Here is a 6,465-nt window from a genome sequence, read left to right on the forward strand (position 1 = left end):
ACCCAACATCTGATGGCTACTTTCAGCAGGATAATGCGCCATGTCATAAAGCTCGAATCATCTCAGATTGATTTCTTGAACATGACAATGAGTTTACTGTACTCAAATGGCCTCCTCAGTCACCAGATCTCAATCCAATAGAGCATCTTTGGGATGTGGTGGAACGGGAGATTCGCATCAGGGATGTGCAGCCGACAAATCTGCGCCAACTGTGTGATGCCATCATGTCAATATGGTCCAAAATCTCTGAGGAATGCTTCCAGCACCTTGTTGAATCTCTGCCACGAAGAATTGAGGCAGTTCTGAAGGCAAAAGGGGGTCCAACCCCTTACTAGCATGGTGTACCTAATAAAGTGGCCAGTGAGTGTATATCACCATGCAGATAGTGAGCTTACAGGTATACTCCACTATGAATTTACATTGGTTCATGTGTAGTAAACCGTAGATGTTGTATATTAATTTTTGATATGTATCAACTGTGATCATCGCATAACATTTTAGCTCTGATACTCATTCATAATGATGTCAGCGTGCGGTGCATAGCAGTGACAATCCCGGTGGCCATCAAGACAATGTGCCTCTGATAGGTTCGTGGTTTTTCTAAAGACCATGGTTACCGGCGGGCTCCCACTGTATTCGGCACTGGGGCCCACCGAGGACCCGGGTCCTGCAAGAGGATCATCCGGTGTCCTGGCAGGCCAGTCTGACGTTGTGTCACAACTCCCCTATGCACAGTATGATGGGCACACAGCTCCCCTATGCACAGTATGTTGAGGCTACAGGTCCGCTATACACAGTATGGTGGGCCATATCTCCCCCATGCAGAGTAAAATGGGCCCACAGCTCTGATTTGCAAAATATGATTGGCCCACAGCTCCCCTGCACATAGTATGATGTCTCCACTTCTCCCCAAAACACAGTATAATAAGCCCTACAGCAGCCCTCAGTCTGTATAAAGGCTCCCGCATTAGCTCCAAACTGTATAATGGCCTCACATAAGCTCACAAATTGTTTCTATCCTGCATTAGTCGCCAAGCTGTACAATGGCCTTTGCATTAGTCCACAAGCTACGTAATTGCCCCTGCATTAGTCCACAAGCTGTATAATTAATAATCTTTATTTTTATATAGCGCTAACATATTCCGCAGCGCTTTACAGTTTGCACACATTTTCATCACTGTCCCCGATGGGGGCTCACAATCTAAATTCCCTATCAGTATGTCTTTGGAGTGTGGGAGGAAACCGGAGTACCCGGAGGAAACCCACGCAAACACGGGGAGAACATACAAACTCCTTGCAGATGTTGTCCTTGGTGGGATTCGAACCCAGGACCCCAGCGCTGCAAGGCTGCAGCGCTAACCACTGAGCCCCAAGCTGTATAATAGCCCCTGCATTAGTCCCCAAGCTGTATAATAGCCCCTGCATTAGTCCTCAAGCTGTATAATGGGCCCTGCATTAGTCCACAAGCTGTAAAATGGGCCCTGCATTAGTCCACAAGCTGTATAATGGCCTCTGCATTAGTCCACAAGCTACGTAATTGCCCCTGCATTAGTCCACAAGCTGTATAATTAGTCCCCAAGCTGTATAATAGCTCCTGTATTAGTCCCCAAGCTGTATAATAGCTCCTGCATTAGTCCTCAAGCTGTACAATGGGCCCTGCATTAGTCCACAAGCTGTATAATGACCCCTGCATTAGTCCCCAAGTACCCCCAGGCCCTAGCGGGCGCTGCAACTTGGCGTCACGAACAGGATATACCGACCCATTAAAACTGGTTTCATACGCCCAGAGACAATATCAAAGGGAATGGCTTCCCATCGTGGGCTGGGTTGCTGAAAGGCACAAAAATCATACCCACCCATTGTGAATGTTTCTATGCAATTATAACATGGCCGTCGGCCAGGGGGATCCGCATCCTGGCCTGGGATGGTGGGAAAAGAAGGAGAAGAAGGAACCACCCACGAAGGAGAGAGCAGGAACAGCACGTGGGCGCGACAAAGAACCCGGCAAGCATCATGGAGAGCAGTGGTTACCAGGGCAAGGGGTGGAAGCGATTGACTCCCCCAGCCAATGGGATGGGAACCCAAACAAGGTGCCTGCCATGGACTCAGAGTTCCTTGGAGCCGAGGTAGAGGAGCTGAGCCGCCAGCTCCTGAGGTCACAGATCACCGTGGTGTCGGAGTGGAAAGAGGCCTTGCTGGAGAAGGTGTGCAAGTGGCGGGCGGCCTCGCGACCAGCATCCCCGACCCCAGCGGAGGAGGAGGAGTCTGGGATTGGAGAAACAACGGATGCAGGTACTGTGACCAACCCTGCCCCGGTGGCCAAGGAGACCCTAGTATGCCCATTAAACCCCCCGCCAGCCCTCAAACCTGGCCGGGCTTATAAAAATCTAGCCTGGGGCCAGATGGCAGACACTGGGAACCTACTGGCGGTTCCGCTGCAGCCTGAACTTATGCCCTGGTTGTCCTGGAAGAAATAAAAAGCATTAGTCCCCAAGCTGTATAATGGCCCCCGCATTAGTCCACAAGCTATATAATGGCCCCTGCATTAGTTCCCAAGCTGTATAATGGCCCCTGCATTAGTCCCCAAGCTGTATAATGGCACCTGCATTAGTTCCCAAGCTGTATAATGGCCCCTGCAATAGTCCCCAAGCTGTATAATGGCACCTGCATTAGTCCTCAAGTTGCATAATGGCTCCTACTTTAGTCCCCAAGCTGTATAATGGCTCCTGCATTAGTCCACAAGCAGTATAATGGCCCCTGCATTAGTCCACAAGTTGCATAATGGCCCCCTCATTAGTCCGCAAGCTGTATAATGGTCCCTGCATTAGTCCACAAGCTGGTTAATGGCTCCTGCATTAGTCCACAAGCTGTATAATGGCCCCGCATTATTCCACAAGCTGTATAATGGCCCCGCATTATTCCACAAGCTGTGTAATGGCCCCTGCGTTAGACGTCAAGCTGTATAATGGCCTCCGCATTAGTCCGCAAGCTGTATAATGGCCCCTGCATTAGTCCACAAGCTGTTTAATGGCTCCTGCATTAGTCAACAAGCTGTATAATGGCCCCGCATTATTCCACAAGCTGTGTAATGGCCCCCGCATTAGTCGTCAAGCTATATAATGGCTCCTTAATTAGTCCACAAGCTTTATAATGGCCCCCGCATTAGTCTCCAAGCTGTATAATGGCCCCCGCATTATTCCACAAGCTGTGTAATGGCCCCCGCATTAGTCGTCAAGCTATATAATGGCTCCTTAATTAGTCCACAAGCTTTATAATGGCCCCCGCATTATTCCACAAGCTGTATAATGGCCCCCGCATTATTCCACAAGCTGTATAATGGCCCCTGCATTAGTCGTCAAGCTATATAATGGCTCCTGCTCTAGTCCCCAAGTTGTATAATGTCTCCTGCATTAGTCCAAAAGCTGTATAATGGCCCCTGCTTTAGTCCACAAGCTGCATAATGGCCCCCGCATTAGTTCACAAGCTGCTTAATGGCCCCCGCATTAGTTCACAAGCTGTATAATGGCTCCTACATTAGTCCACAAGCTGTATAATGGCCCCGCATTATTCCACAAGCTGTGTAATGGCCCCCGCATTAGTCGTCAAGCTATATAATGGCTCCTTAATTAGTCCACAAGCTTTATAATTGCCCCCGCATTAGTCTCCAAGCTGTATAATGGCCCCCGCATTATTCCACAAGCTGTATAATGGCCCCCGCATTATTCCACAAGCTGTATAATGGCCCCTGCATTAGTCCCCAAGCTGTATAATAGCCCCTGCATTAGTCGTCAAGCTATAAAATGGCTCCTGCTCTAGTCCCCAAGTTGTATAATGTCTCCTGCATTAGTCCAAAAGCTGTATAATGGCCCCTGCTTTAGTCCACAAGCTGCATAATGGCCCCCGCATTAGTTCACAAGCTGCTTAATGGCCCCCGCATTAGTTCACAAGCTGTATAATGTCCCTGCCTTTGTCCCTAAAATGTATGAGGGCCCCCCTACTCTGTTTCAGGGTTTCCCTACACTATGTATAAGGGTCCCCCCGTTGTTTATGTTGCCCCACATCACACCATATAAAAAATTTGTACTCACCTAACCTAGTATCCTGATAAGACCAGTGACAAGTCAACTCACTGTCATAGCGCCGACGCACACACAGGATGTCAGAGTCCCGGTGCAGAAACATAATTGTGCCGCAGTGGGACTCTGGCATCCTGTGCGTGAGTCAGCGTCTCGGATTTTCTGTAGATCACAGGCTTAAAGTGGTCTGCCGTCTACAAAATGGAGAGCGGAAGTGTAGGGAGACTGTGTCTCCCTGCTACACCACAGGGCTTACCTGGCTTGATGCACTGTGCATGCCAGTACAGTCATAGGTAGCGTGGTTCAGGGTGAGCGCGGGGCCCGAGTGACCGTACCCTCTGCCCCCCCATAGCTACACTACTGCATGCCATTATTATAAGCAGGCAATGGTAGGTAGTGCCCATTTGTACCTGTGCAGTTGTATGTTATTAGTATTATTTATTGTTATAAATTTATTCCATGACGCTTTACACGTGAAAAGGGGTATATATAATAAAAAAAACAAAACAAGTCACTGACTGGTACAGGAGGAGAGAGCACCCTGTCCCTTAGGGCCAACAATCTACCAGGGATGGGTGACGATGCAGTAGACAAGGATATACAATTTATCCTACTGTAGGCTCAGAGGTAATTTTTCGGTTGATTTGGATGGTCTCAATGATGCGCTGTGGTTTCTAAAGCATATACAAATAGCACACTTTTTATGACTTTTATATACAGTAGTAGAAAGTAAATTACAAAAAAAAACTCTGATTTAACTAGAATTAACCCTACATCACATCTGCAGAGTCTGAGAAGCTGAAGTATAGGTAGATGTTTGGTAGAGGCCACATACTATATAGTTATTATAGCCATGAAGAGGTGGTCAAATTCATCAGACTGGGGCTTATATGAAAGTTTTGTGGTTGTGAGAGTGGCGCCCCTGCAGTCTCAGGTGCCACAGGGTACTGCACTTCATCCAGAGGTGTGGTACTCTGCTCTCAGGTAAGGAAGGGGCACTGTTAGGATTCACACGCCAGCACCCAACATTAGTCCCCATCTGGCCAGGGGGGAGTTAATTAGAGGGTGTGGGTGGAGAAAGTAGAGAAGGGGTGGAGCTTAAGGGAGTGACAGTTGGTGGGAGGAGTTAGTTCTGAGGTAAAGAGATTGTTCTGGAAAGAGTCAGTCAGTCAGAGTGGTGTGAGAGGACAGAAGTCAGTCAGGAGGGAGAGAGAAGGAGTCGCTTGTGGAGATTGAAGCTGAGTGCAGCTTGTCTCCAGACTAAAGACGGTGAGAGAGACGGAGTGAAGATAGAGAAGAAAGGAAGGAAAGCTCCAGAAGGAGCTGAGGAAGAGGTCTTGGGTGCAGGATAGTGAGCAATCCATCCGTGGGGCCAGCATCCACCAGCGTGGTCGGTGGAAGGACCAGGTCACAGTTAGGAAACCAGCCCCAAAACTAGTGGAGAAGCTAAGGACTCAGCTAGGAAACTGGAGGCGGCAGTATCTAAGTGCTGCAGCCAACCCCACACTCACTCACCAAAAAGGCAGAAATATAGGATCCTAGGGCCTCACCAATGTCGCCTGACAAGATCCGAGTTTGCTGGCTTGGGACACTGTGTGTGTGAAGACTCAGGGCAGCAGAAGTGGGAACCAGCGTAGTGAGATGGCCAGGAAAGGAACATCAATGGGAGCCCTGGCAATGTACACCCCAAGCTACCTGAGAGCTGTCTGGACCACAAGCCTGGAGGACACAGCACCCCGGCTGGGGACTGTAACAACTGAACTGTGAGTAAAAGTGTGAAGACTGCACCCTGCTGAGTCCCTCAGTTTATTTTCTGCATCATCTGTCCTGCACTACAACCACCATTATCTTCAACACCATTATCTGCCCTGGGGAATAGCTCTGCCTGTGGAGAGCTGAACCAACTCTGCTGCATCAACAACTGCCCCAGTGGACTGAATCTGTAGTGTTGGCTAACACCTTACTTGCCGAATACCACAGGTGGCGTTACGAATCTTTTATAAACTTTAAACCCCTTTTATAATTTTTATTGGACGCCCAGGGCCACGGACCGGGTCACTGCTGCCGTGACGCATTCCCTTTAAGAACTGACCGGCCCAGTGCCGAGTATCTCCACTGCCCTGGCGGGCGCTCCATGAGCACTTGTCTGTATAATATGGGAATACTGAGACTGATCAATCCTGAATCATCACATTTTTAAAGCTAGACTTTAACATGCGGGACATACTGTATGAATTAAATCGAAAATGCAGGATTTGGACAGTTCAGGACGTACCCTAATCACCACTAGAGGGAGCTATCTGCATACTGATATTGACATTGCAATGTTTGCGTTTGTGTTGCAGTCTCATCAGAATTGCACTTCCCCTTTAATATCACTTTATTAGGA

This window comes from Dendrobates tinctorius, unplaced genomic scaffold, assembly GCF_039654945.1.
Source record: "Dendrobates tinctorius isolate UK_male_01 unplaced genomic scaffold, ASM3965494v1 ptg000043l, whole genome shotgun sequence".
Lineage (NCBI taxonomy): Eukaryota > Metazoa > Chordata > Amphibia > Anura > Dendrobatidae > Dendrobates > Dendrobates tinctorius.